Genomic DNA, 12614 nt, shown 5'->3' on the forward strand with positions numbered 1-12614 from the left:
AATTGAAAACTGAGCTCTTGATATCCACTTCCATATTTACTTCAAAAACTGTTCATACTCTTAGTATCAAGATCTCTTCCAAAGCCTGCAGCCCCAGAGCGTCCCCACAATCTGACTGTTTCACATCCTCCATCACCACCACCTTTGGATGCAATCCACTATCATTCCTCACATGATCTACAGAGGATCTAACACCCTCCTGACCCTCTCCTGCTTCTTCTCTTTCTTCCCCAGAGCCTATGACCCACCTAGCAGCCTTTTAGAACTAAGCGGATCATGTAACTTACATGATTAAAATATTCTAAGGATAAACACTTGAGGCGATATATGCCCCAATCACTCTGATTTGATCATTATCCGTTGTATGCCTGTATCAAAACATCACATGTACCCCGTAATTATATAAAACTAGTATGTGCCCATGCTAATTAAAAATAAAAAAATCCAAAAACCGATTCCAAGATTTTCTGATCACAATTAAAGTGTTTATGTATGGCCTACAAGACCTAAAGGGATGTGACCCCTGGAAAACGCTCAAGTCTCTGTCACTCGCTCACTGGTCTCTTTGTCACTGTTCACAACACTCTGTCCTGGCTGCCAGCCATGTCCCTCCCTCAAATGCTCCATGATTCTCTCGTTCACTGCATCCAGATCCCTGCTGGAGAACCATCTCTTTGTTCCAGGCTATATAAGACAGTGATATGGTTTGGCTCTGTGTCCCCACCCAAATCTCATCTTGCAGCTCCCATATTCCCACGACGTGGGAGGGACCACGTGGGAGATGACTGAATCATGGAGCGGGTGGGTCTTTTCCCATGCTGTTCTCGTGACAGTGAATGGGTCTCACGAACTCTGATAGTTTTAAAAATGGGAGTTTCCCTGCACAAGCTCTCTTTGCCTGCCACCATCCATGTAAGATGTGACTTGCTCTTCCCTTGCCTTCTGCCTTGATTGTGAGGCCTCCCCAGCCGCATGGAACTGTAAGTCCAATAAATGTCTTTCTTTTGTAAATTGCCCAGTCTCAGGTATGTCTTTATCAGCAGCATGAAAACGGACTAATACAGATAGTACATGCTCCTGTGTTTTCTCTATTCTTCTGCCTTGGCTTATTTTTTACAGCACATATTGTTCCTGGCATAATTACACATATTTCTGTATGTATTTGTTATCTCCTTCACTTACTGGTGATAAGCCTTCATCAGATCAGGGACTAGATTTACTTTGTTTACAATATAGATATCAAGTATCTACAACAGTGCCAGACACATAGTAGGCATCTAATAAATATGTATTAGACCATGACTCACAGTCTTGATTCATGAGTTCCAGCTGCTGGGCAAATCTAACTTGAGCTGCTGAGGTGATCCCACGGAACAGCTGAGTTCTAAATGATTTCCTAATGTCACACATGATAGGGATAGTAACGACACCTACCCACTATGTGGCAGATAATGAGCTCAGCTTTTTTTTTTTCCTGGCTCTTCTGAAGATGTTTTCTTTTACATGAACTACTATGAAAGAAAAAATTAAATAACAAATAGAAATGTTTAATATGTTTTGATGTTTTCATATGATATATTATTTATTTATTTATTCATTCATTCTGTCACCCAGGCTGGAGTGCATTGGCACAACCACGGCTCACCTTAAAAGCCTAATATGCTTCCTAATTCTCTTGATTAGTTAGCATTGACAAGTCAACTTGAAATGGCTGGAGAGAGTCTACCAGGTCATCATCAGTCTACTCTTCCTCCTCCTGTCTGTATTTATTTCAGATATCATCATTATCTTCCACAGCCTTTCCTTTTCTTCGCAATTACATTAAGTGCAAGCTCAGCAGAATGACATTGCTCCAACTTTGGCTTCAGAACAGCAGTTTCTTCAGAGCTGGGTGGTGCATACTTTTTTACTCAATTTCTCCTGCTTTTCATTATATCTAGTAACTGTGACAAGCAAGTTCTGTTCTCTCTCAAAACCAGACTGTCCAATAAACAACTAACTTTCCACAGTAATTTCAGCCCTGAAGGCACTAGATAAAATGGCAGGCAGGGCAATTTGGAAAGGTGTGTATAAATGGTAAGCAGCCGTCAATGTGATTCTATTAAGAAGTTCATCAACTGTTTTCCTCAAAATGTCTGGATTCTCCAGCATTGCATAGTAAGTCTGTGAGGAAGCACTCCAGTGGTCTATAGGGGTTGTGGACAGTCAGATGGAAATGTAAGTTGCTGTATACAATGTAGTTCATATTCCAAACTCTGTTCAAGTGTCTCCTCCTGTCTGAGAGAACTCTCCCAAAGGTTTCCAACAAATTGGGGACTAGATACATTCAGTTTATCTATGTTGTAGGCCAAAAATGCACACGTGAGCATTATTATCCGGGAGTGATAGTTATTACTTATTTCCCTTATTTAATCCTCAAGAAAAAGCTACCTCAGATTCTCCTTTTGAGATGAGAAACCAGAAGGATGGGCTTCACAGTTAAGAAGTAAGTGATGAAGCACAGACTGCGTGCTCCTAAGTTTCTCTCTTTAACACAGAGCACAAAGTCAAATGCCAATAGGGCCAAGCCATATTGAAAATGAGGGATACAGTTTGGGAATCACCCAGTGTCCTTTCTTGCTTTTTCTTGTTTCTTGTTTTTGTTTTTGTTTAGAGATGGGTCTTGCTATCTTGCCCAGGCTGGACTGGAACTCCTGGGCCCAAGCGATCCTCTTGCTTCTGCCTCCCGAGTAGCTGGGACTACAGGCGTGTGCCACCACTGTACTAGGCTTCTTCTTGCTTTCTTTTGTCAACTCACTTTTTTATTTATTTATTTTTTTGAGATGGAGTCTCACTCTGTTGCCCAGGCTACAGTGCAGTGGTACAATCTTGGCTCACTGCAACCTCCGCCTCGTGGGTTCAAGCGATTCTCCTGCCTCAGCCTCCCCAGTAGCTGGGATTACAGGCACCCGCCACCATACCTGGCTGATTTTTTGTGTTTTTAGTAGAGATGGGGTTTCACCATGTTGGCCAGGCTGGTCTCGAACTCCTGACCTCAGGTGACTTGCCTGCCTCTCCACCCAGCCTGTCAACTCACTTTTAATAGAAATTGGAGTGCAGAGAGTATTTCTCTGTCATGAAAAAAATGGTATAGTCACTAATTCATGATGATGCTTCAAAGTAAGGGTGTGACAAGGAGCCAGGAGACTCTGGCAAGTTGGAGTATATGGGCAAATCCTGAGCGGGAAGCTCCCACATGTCCCTAGCCAGTCACTGCCATCAAGTAAGACTGGCCCAGAGTAGCCAAATCTTCCACTTCCTCAAAAGAAACTAGAAATTCAGATTTTCATGTGAAATATCCCAAGGTTTTAAATGTTAGGTAAACATGGACAAGCGCCAGAGACCACAGAAGGCTTGTCTGCAGGCCAGGACACAGAGACATGTCAGCCCACAGACACCCTGGCTGTAAATCCTGGCCAGGGTCCTGTGCTGGGTATTACAGTGAAAGGATGAGATGTGGAGAAGGGAAGAAGGAGAGAGGGTGACATGCGAGACAGCTCAGAGATACATCGTAAGGAAGGAAGGAAAGGCAAACACAAGACACCGCCATTGCCCTATGGGATCATCACCCCACAAGCTCGCAGAGGAGGGAGAATTACTCCCATCTGGGGCAGCCAACGCAGGAATCATAGATCTGAGCAGACCCTGAAAGAGGCCAAGTGCTTGAATGAGTAAAAAGGTACCTCCATGTTTCAAGATTCAGACAAAACAATGAAAGTGAAATGTTCTGAAATGCATGAGACACTGTACACATTTAAAGAAGTATTTCCTATTTACAAACGAGCTGGCATCATATATGAAGTTTATGTTGTCTATTTCTTGCACATAAGGGTTTGTTACCATGTTATTAAGACAACGTGTATTTTTGACTAGAGTGCTGAGCTATACAAGTTTTATTTTTAAATCAAATGGTTGTATGTGTGTATTTCATACCTGGGAGTGCAAGTCACTGTATCTGTCTTATTCCATCCTTTCTTCCTTTGCATTTGTTTATAGTTTCTTTGCTGAAAAAAAAATCAGTTGATTGTTATGTTGTTAGTTCCATAAAGGCAGTTTTGAAAATTCAATGTGCCCATATATTTTAAAGTGACTTTCAATAATTAGGGACTGATTTGAAATGTCTGGTAGTGACAGTTTCCCTTTGGCTTTCGGTAACCTTTCTGTCCTCAGTCTGGCAGCTGAAGGTTTTTGGTTTGTGGCTTTTAAAGTGGTGTTAAGGGACGTATTTCTGCCTGAGAACAGAGCTGTCCACCCACACGTAGCCCAACTACACTATGCTCATGCAATTATAAATTAAATAATAATTTAATTTTAAAATATTTAAATTTAATATTTACATTCCATATTGGGCGATACATTTTAAAGACAGCAATTTTCTGATGAATGTTTTTAATTTTAAGCACTCTAATATAAGGAATAATACAAATGACATTTTAGACTGTTCTGAATTTAAGAGCATAAATAGAGAAATTCGGGGCCTAGTTTTCAAGAATAGATGCTAACAGAATAAACAAAATTAAACCTGTCATTATATAAAAATTTTATTCGCCCTGTGCATGATATTTTAATATGCATTTTATGGAGTTTGTAGGAAGTTTAATTTTTCGTTTGGAGGAAAAGATAGTGTTACACAGTATAGGTGATAAATCAGGTTCTCATAGTTATGTGTGTGATCCTCAAAAGGTGAACACACTAAATATACCTCAAAGACACAGCCATTAACCTGAAAGTGGATTGCAGATTTGACCTGTGGGAAAAAGAAGTGCAAGCGAGGTGTAGAGGTTTTTATTAATACTCCCGCTATTTGGTTATAGGTATTCGAATATTTGAACATAACGTTTATAGGCTAGCTCCATAGAGCCTCCTGGAAATCTTCATTCCACTGGTTTTCCAACTTGACTTCTGCCTTCCGTTTCTGAATTCATTTCTTACTGTTGTACTACTGGCACCTAGAAGAATTTCTCTCGACTATTTTAACAAGCCTTCAGCTGGCTGTTTTCCCTACTTTATCAGTTCCCACTTACGTATCTTCACTCCTGTCATTAAGGCCATAAACAATGGAGTGAGTCAGACAGAAGTTTAAATTCCAGTTCTACTATCATTTAGCCCTGTGTCTTTGTGAAAATTATTTAATCTCTATGATTTTTGAATACCTTTGTTCATAAAATAAATACCTTCTCTGGTATTGTGGGGACTAAATCAGATGGGTCTATTCCCCACATCTTGACCACAGAATGTTTGTTGCCACGGATAAAGTCCCGTACTCAAATGGGATGATTAGAGACACAGTCCCTCCTCAGCTCATCCAGCTCACCTTGGGTCAATCATTAGAATTCCAGCCACCGCACCCAACAACTCAGGGGGCAGACGTGGTGATTCAGCCCGGCTGCTGTTCTTCCCGATCCACATGCTCATTACCTCAGCACAGCTGGGGAGTTTCCCCACCCACATCATACTATATTTGTTCATGGATCATCTAGTAATTATTTTTTAGATTTTAAAAAGCAACATGATGCAATGAACAAGAGATGCCTTCCAATCCTTTTATGCCTACACACTAGGTGTTCGAGGGCAAAGGAAACAGCAGGTACTTGATAAAAGCTGATTACGTAAATATTCTCCCCAATACAGTGTATAGCATTAACCTACATAATACCAAATCACTACAAGCAGCACATCTTCTAGACTTAATTTCTTTGAGTCTATGAGTGAATGTTGATATTCTTTGTACAACAAAACAATCTTTTATGTCAATATATCCACTGAGATTTTATAGAATTTTTTACATTTATTTCCAGGTTATATATTAGTTTTTTAAACAAATGTATACAAAAGAATATCAAAAAGTCTCATTGTTATACTATTCATGTTGCTTTTGCTATTTTTATAAAGAAAATAAAATGTTTGCAAATGTAGACACATGTGTAACATAAAGTAATGACACACCTTCCTGTCCTCAGTTGTTCTATTCTAAGTTGGTCATTTTATCAGTTTTATGTTTTAGTCCAGAATATATCTGTGCATATATATATATATATAGCAGCCTATGTGCACACACATTCTTTTCTTATTTTTATCTTATAACATGCTAAATAAGTGCTCTATACCTCACTTTTTGCTCTTTATAAAATATATATATAGGCCGGGCGCGGTGGCTCATGCATGTAATCCCAGCACTTGAGAGGCTGAGGAGGACAGATCGCGAGGTCAGGAGTTCAAGACCAGCCTGGCCAATATGGTGAAACCCCGCCTCTACTAAAAATACACCTGTAGTCCCAGCTACTTGGGAAGCTGAGGCAGGAGAATCACTTGAACCTGGAAGGCGGAGGTTGCAGTGAGCCGAGATTGTGCCACTGCACTCCAGCCTGGGCGACAGAGTAATTTTTTTCTTTTTAGAGAGGAGTCTCACTATGTCGTCCAGGCTAGTCTGGAACTTCTAGGCTTGAGTAATCCACCTGCCTCAGCCTCCCAAAGTGCTGAGATTCCAAGTGTGAGCCACTGTGCCTGGCCTCACTTTTTACTCTTAATACTACTCCTTGGAAACATTTCCTTATAAGTTATGCAAAACCACACAACTTTTAAAAAGTGACTGCATAATATCCCATGATATGGCTATTTCATCATTTCCATTCTAGCTCCCTTTTCATAGTTTCCTTAGCTGTTTCCAGTTGTTGGCTATTGTCATTGCCATTGCTGCTTCTATGCGCGTCCTTTTACTTTACATCTTGGAAAACTTATTTGAGTACATCCCAACTCTGTGATTAGGATAAAAAGGTATGTAAATTTATTTGTAGCTTATTTTAAAAACTTTATTATCCTTTTTCATGTTTGACCCTCTCAAAATCACTGCCCATTTTACAGATGAGACAAAGTGGGTAATTTGGTCAGAACACATGATCAGTTAACGTGTAGAGACAAAATTAGCGCTGAAACCTTCCTGCATTCTTCATTTCTCTTCTATCACTTCAAGCTGCATTTCCAATGAATTCCAAAGAAAAGGTCATCTGGAAAATTGGGTGTCTTCAATAAATGGATTAAGGTGGTGGTTGACAAACCTTTGAAGAACCGCATGGAAAGAGATGCAAAGAAAGACACGCTGTGTTGTTTTTTTTCCCCCCACAGACTGACCTCTTTGGAGTTACAATAAAGCCAAGCTTTTTTCTTTCCTTGTTTACCAGGTTCTATGAGAGAGAATAAAGAGAAAGATATTCGTGTTGATGAAAATGATGACAGATAAAATGTGTTTGAAGGCTATAAAAACTCCTTACATCTGGAGCAGCTGGCAGCCTGGGATTGGACTCTAAGGGGAGCTCATAGATATCTAATTTGAGCAATGGTTAAAAGTAAACTTGGGAACAGCTGATTCAGTGCAGTTATCTCTGGCTCTGGGAAGTTTTTGTGATGTTTAGAGGCTGGCACATAAAAATCCACATGACACATATTTGCTGAGTCTAATATCCTTATGAAAATGAACAGGGATGATTTACAGGAATATATTAGACACAGATGTTCTTATAGAAACCAGGATATAACATGATATAGGAGGTAATGAGCCATTAAAATGGGCAGAAAATACTTGCTAATGTTTCAATAATTATGTACATTAAAATACACAAATACCATACAAATATCAGTGGCGCAGAAATCAATTAGATTAGATAAATTGTTAGTCATTCAGCAAATAATTATGGCCTACAACAAATAAGGCATCTTGCTACAAATCACAAGACACAGAATCTTTGTACCTCAAGTGTATTTCAGGATCACACACGGGGGATACTGTCTCCAAAATGAAGAAACCTAGTACTTTAATAAAAGCAGAGACGAGGTGGGCCAGGGCCACAAAGCTATTTAAGCTATTGTGATTTTAAGCACTGAGCTGATCTTCAGCTCAAATTCCACATTGGAGCTTTCAGGAATGAGGAAGAGGAAAAGTCAAGGGAAAGTTGACAACTTAGTTGGATAAACTTACATGACAGGATTCTGATACGATAGGTCTCCAATCTTCATTAGGAATTTTCATTCCAAGCTCTGATACATGCTGCCCTCATGATGCTTAAAATCTACAGAATATGATGAGCATACACAAACTTCTCTAATATGAAATGGTATAGTGATACATGTGATGTGAGTCAATAAAATAAGTACGGCTAGAACAGTGGCAGCGGGGATGGAAAGAATGAAATGACTGAAGAACTGTTGCTCAGGAAAAAGCAACATGAGGGTTTTTAAAATTGGTGCAGTGGTCTGGTGCAGTGGCTCATGCCTGTAATCCCAACATGTTGAGAGGCTGAGATGAGTGGATCACCTGAGGTCAGGAGTTCGAGACCAGCCTGGTCAACACTGTGAAACCCTGTCTCTACTAAAAATACAAGTTAACCTGTAATCCCAGCTAATCTGGAGGCTAAGGCAGAAGAATCACTTGAGCCCAGGAGGTGGAGGTTGCAAAGAGCTGAGGTCATGCCACTGCACTCCAGCCTGGGCCACAAAGCAAGACTATCTCAAAAAAGATTGTTGCAGGGGATGAAAGAAAAGTAAGAGGTGAAGCTCAGGATTTTGAATCTCTACTTGAGAGATAAGAAGAAAGGTGGCACTATTGGGCAAGATGCAAGGAAATGTGAGTTTGAAGTAGAGTTACCGCATGCTGAAGTCAATGAGCTGGCAGGGCTTCTGTGCAGAAATATCCAGCAGACCTTCGGAAATGCATAAATGGAGCTCTAAAGCAGTTAACAGCACAAGGGTCACATGTTTGATTTTACTCTGCTTAGAAAGGATACTTGAATACATGGGTGAGGATAGGAATATATGCAAAACAACACAGAGAGGACAAGAAAATAGACCAAGATGAGCTGTCCATCTCACTGAAGCAGGAACCAATGCAGGAATGAAAGAATGATAAGGTTCATGAGCCACATGTACTAACACAGAAGCCGAGACAGGAAGGCGATCTGAAAAGAACTGGATGATTTGAGATATAAAATGTACCTTGCAAACAAAGGAAGTTGAGGACTGAGAAAGTGTCATTGAATTTGGTCCTGTTGGAAGTAAATGCTCAGCGCCGCCAAGTGAAAATAGCACTTGGGCAAAAGTTTCTCAGCAAGGCAATTTACTTCTATAGAAGGGTGCATCTCGCAGATGGAGCAATGGCAAGAGCACACCGGACTAGGAAGGGGAAGGGGGTCTTATTCCTAACCCAGCTAGTCCCTACTACTGTGTCTTTTCCCTATTGGCTAGTGTTAGACCGCAGAGTCTAAGCTAATTCCAAATGTCTATTTTAAAGAGAGCAAGGGTACGAGCTGGAGTGGTGGGGTGAGTAGTTTTGGTGAGAGGGACAGTTACAGAACAGGTGACTAAGGATACCTAAGGACAGAACAGGTGATAGAGACTAGGAGGGGGTTGTTTACTGACACTAGGGGCAAGGAGGGTAAAGAACGAGGAAGTCAAACTTTAAAATGGAGAACAAAGAACAGGGAAGCTGAACATACTGACGTATTGATTCTTTGAAGAGGAACTCAGAACTCATTGTACTTAACAATTTTTCTCTCTCTTGAATTTTAAAGGAAGTTAACAGGCTAAACTTTGAAGAGGAATTTACTGTATCCTACAGTCCATAGGATGTGATTGGTGATATTCACACTTGAGCTTAGCCAGGAGGCTGAGAAGCAATGTGATTGGTGATGTTCAGTGGAGAAGATGGTGGTAGAGCAAAAGCCAAATCACATCTTAGCCTTGTCTATTGCAGTCACCTCTCAACTGCACTTTCTACTTCTAATCTTTCCTTTCTTCAACCATCCTTCTTTCTACCCAAATTATCTTTCTAAAAGCCAAATTTAGTGGTATCACTCCTTTGGTTAAAATGTTTTGATGGCTTCCGTTGCCTGAAGACTTCAAAGTTCTCCCAGTTGAGGTCACACTCGACTGATACCATTTGCTACAATCAACTGCATATTATTTGCCCTTCTTTAGCAGGTCCAAAGTTTTCACACCTTTTGCCTTTGCTAATGCTGCCCCTTCAAAATAAAATACCTCCTAATATCTACCAATGGCCTACAACCTATCTCAGGTGTCTCCTCCTGTGCGAGGACACCCCTAATCCTCCAGGCAAAATGAATGCCTCCTCTCAATGCTTCCATAGAACTTTTCAGGGATTGCTATTGGGTTACTAGATCATGTTAACTGAATAATGATTTTTTAATATATTGTGTCTCTCTTAATGTGGTACAAAACATACGACAGTATTATATTCATTCTTACAGCCCCAGTACCTAGCATTGTCCACACATGTTGTTTTTCATTACTTTTGAATGAACGAATGCATAAAATAGCTGCTAAAATATAAGATGTTTGGGAATGGAGAGAGCTGAGCATGTTTGAAGGCAGAACAGAAGGAATAAGTCAAGGGAAACGATGGCTAACGCTGAGAGAGGGAAAGGAGGAGATAATTAATGGAGGTACATCCCGAAGAAGACAGGATGAATGATGTAAATAACAAAGATGGTGAAGTGAGACTTGGGAAGAAAAAGAGACAAATTTTCAACTGAACCAGGAGACTGTGGACAGGAGACCATAAGTGAATTGACGATCATTGAGCCCCTTTTTCCACCAGGTACTGGGATAGGTTATGTATCTTTGCTCATTACTTAGCATTACAAGCCTTGTAACCTGTCCCTTTACAGATGATCAGGCCAAATTGAAGGATTTTAGAGTTTGGTTTTAGTCACATAAGTCAAGTTCGAATCCTGGGCCATTTTCTCCCAGTCTCCTGCTTTTTCCATGAAATAAAAATTGTCAGTGGTTGGAGGCCACACTAGGAGATCAGGAGGACAAGGCACTTTCCACTGTTAGAACGCAAAATTAAAATGACTTAGAGTGAGTCTGGGCTGGATTCGTAGATAAGTGAAGCCAGAATGCTGCTTACATTCACATAGGCATTTTCATCCTGCTCCTTTACCAGTTTGGGCTGAGAAAGAAAAGGCCACTGTTATGTTTTAGAGTTTCAAGAATCTTCTGAATGTTTCCAGCACTTTCCCTCGGATTCAGGAAGACTGTATTAGATACTTTATTCCACAAATACCCATGAAGCACATGCTATTATGTGCTCAGCATGAGGAATTTCTTACGAGATATCAAATAAGAATCAGACATGGTCCTTAAGGAAAAGATATTTTAATGGAACTTTGATAGAAAGAAAATCACTATTCCATGAGGAGAATATTATACATGCTGTAAAAGTGATTCAAAGAAAAAGATGAGACAATAATTGATCTGAATCTAATGATATATTTGGAACAGATTATATATTAAACCAAGAAGGCAGAATAGGCATTCCATCAGAAAGAAAGGAATAAAGGAAAGGAGAGAGGAGGAACAGAGAGGGGAGGAGAAGAGGGAAGAGGAGAGGAGAGGAGGGGAGAGGAGAGAGGAGGGGAGGGGAGGGGAAGGGAGGGGAGGGGAGGGGAGGGGAGGGGAGGGGAACAGAGAACTTTGACTGTGAGGGACAGAAAGGTGGTTCAGGGAGCCAGAGGTAGTCCAGTGTGTATCATTGGAAAAGGCAAAAATTAAACACTATGAGTAACGTGTACAATTTTGAGTTACAGGCTAAGATATTATTAAGATCCATACCCAGCAGGCACTAGGGAGCCACTGAGGGTTGAAGAAAACTCCAATACAGGCAGTGTGATTTTACTGGGTCAAGTTTATTCTTCAAGTAAAATCCTTCTGTGGCTTCTCACCGCTGTTAGAATAAAGTCTAAAATCCGTATCCGGCCCCTTCAAGTCATGCATCACCTGATTTCAACCAAGCAGATTTTTAACTCATGGTGGTGCCTCAGCCCTCCCAGCCCAGGGGTTTAACATATTCTGTCCCCGAAAAAGACTCGCTCCCCTTCTTCCCTTGGGAAATGCCCCACTTTCTCTCAAATCTCATCATACACATCACTTTCTCAGGAAGAAATTATCCTCTGATATTCTAGGCTAGATGAGTTCCCCTAGTTATACCTTCAAGGCAAACCGTCCTTTCCAACATCAAATTAGAATTGTAATTCTATACGTATTTGGATCATTACTTGGTAATGCCTGTCTGCCAAATTAAACTGTAAATTCCATGAAAGCAGGAACTATGTAAAACCGGCTAATAAACATTGCCTCCATGTCTAACACAGAAAAGTAATACATAAATCGGCTCAAGCCTATGAATGGTTGAAAATGACTTATTTGATGTAAGGCCCTGAGATGAAAAGACAAGGAAGCTGTTAGACATCTAGAAAAAGGGTCGTTGAAAGTATGACACAAATAGAAATGGAGAGCTGTGTTTGAGATGTATTTTACGAGTAGAAGCAGGCCAGGCACATTACAGCTCACATCTGTAATCCCAGCACTTTGGGAGGCTAAGGGGGGCAGATCACGAGGTCAGGAGATCGAGACTATCCTGGCCAACATGGTGAAATCCCATCTCTACTAAAATTACAAAAATTAGCTGGGCGTTGTGGCGCCTGCTTGTAATCCCAGCTACTTGGGAGGCTGAGGCAGGAGAATCGCTTGAACCTGGGAGACGGTGGTGGCAGTGGCTGAGATCA

At 40.7% G+C, this 12614-nt stretch overlaps 1 protein-coding gene and 1 pseudogene across 1 annotated transcript in view; one reads left to right on the forward strand and one right to left on the reverse strand.

Moving 5' to 3' along the window:
- Nucleotides 1–12614, forward strand: part of TENM3 (teneurin transmembrane protein 3) — a 1046942-nt gene that overhangs the window by 164564 nt on the left and 869764 nt on the right. The window lies entirely within an intron of this gene.
- LOC103236744 (cyclin-H-like) lies at nt 1667–5448 on the reverse strand (annotated as a pseudogene).

This window comes from Chlorocebus sabaeus, chromosome 7 (genome assembly GCF_047675955.1).
Source record: "Chlorocebus sabaeus isolate Y175 chromosome 7, mChlSab1.0.hap1, whole genome shotgun sequence".
In the NCBI taxonomy this organism is placed as follows: Eukaryota; Metazoa; Chordata; class Mammalia; order Primates; family Cercopithecidae; genus Chlorocebus; species Chlorocebus sabaeus.